Below are 907 nucleotides of genomic sequence, written 5' to 3' on the forward strand. Positions count from 1 at the left end.
GGAACAAATGACTATTCAGAAAAAAATAATGCACCAAAATAAACTGTGAATATATTTAAAAGCTAAAATTCAGGCTAGGCATGGTGAATCAAGCCTATAATCCCAGCACTCTGGGAGGCGGAGGCGGGCTGATCACTTGAGGTCAGGAGTTCGAGACCAGCCTGACCAGCATGGTCATCTCTACTAAAAGTACAAAAATTAGCCAGGCACAGTGGCAGGCACCTGTAATCCCAGCTGCTCGGGAGACTGAGGCAGGAGAACCACTTGAACCCAGGAGGCAGAGGTTGTAGTGAGCCGAGATCACGCCACTGCACTCCAGCCTGAGCGACAGAGTAAGACACTATCTCAAAAAAAAAAAAAAGCTAAAATTTAAAAACCAAAATTATTATAGTATTAGAAGAAAATACAAAACCCTATATACAAGTTAAAGTAAAAAAATTACAGGCAATAATTTTTTTTAGTATATTTAACAGATAGCAAAATATTCAGAATATATAGAGGCTTGCCAATAAACAAAAACTGACAACCTCATGGAAAAATAAGTAAGAAATAATACATGGCTAACAAACATACATAAAAAGATTTTAAAACTCATCAGAGGCCTGGCGCGGTGGCTCATGCCTGTAATCCCAGCACTGTGGGAGGCCGAGGCAGGTGGATCACAAAGTCAGGAGTTCGAGACCAGCCTGGTCAACATAATGAAAACTCGTCTGTACTAAAAAATACAAAGAAAAATTAGCCAGGCGTGGCGGCACGTGCCTGTAGTCCCAGCTACTTGGGAGGCTGAGGCAGGAGAATTGTTTGAATCCGGGAGGCGAAGGTTGTAGTGAGTCAAGATTGCGCCAGTGCACTCCAGCCTGGGTGACAGAGCAAAACTGTCTCAAAAATAAATAAATAAAGTAAAAAA

This window comes from Mandrillus leucophaeus, unplaced genomic scaffold (assembly GCF_000951045.1).
Source record: "Mandrillus leucophaeus isolate KB7577 unplaced genomic scaffold, Mleu.le_1.0 Scaffold118, whole genome shotgun sequence".
NCBI classification, from domain to species: Eukaryota; Metazoa; Chordata; class Mammalia; order Primates; family Cercopithecidae; genus Mandrillus; species Mandrillus leucophaeus.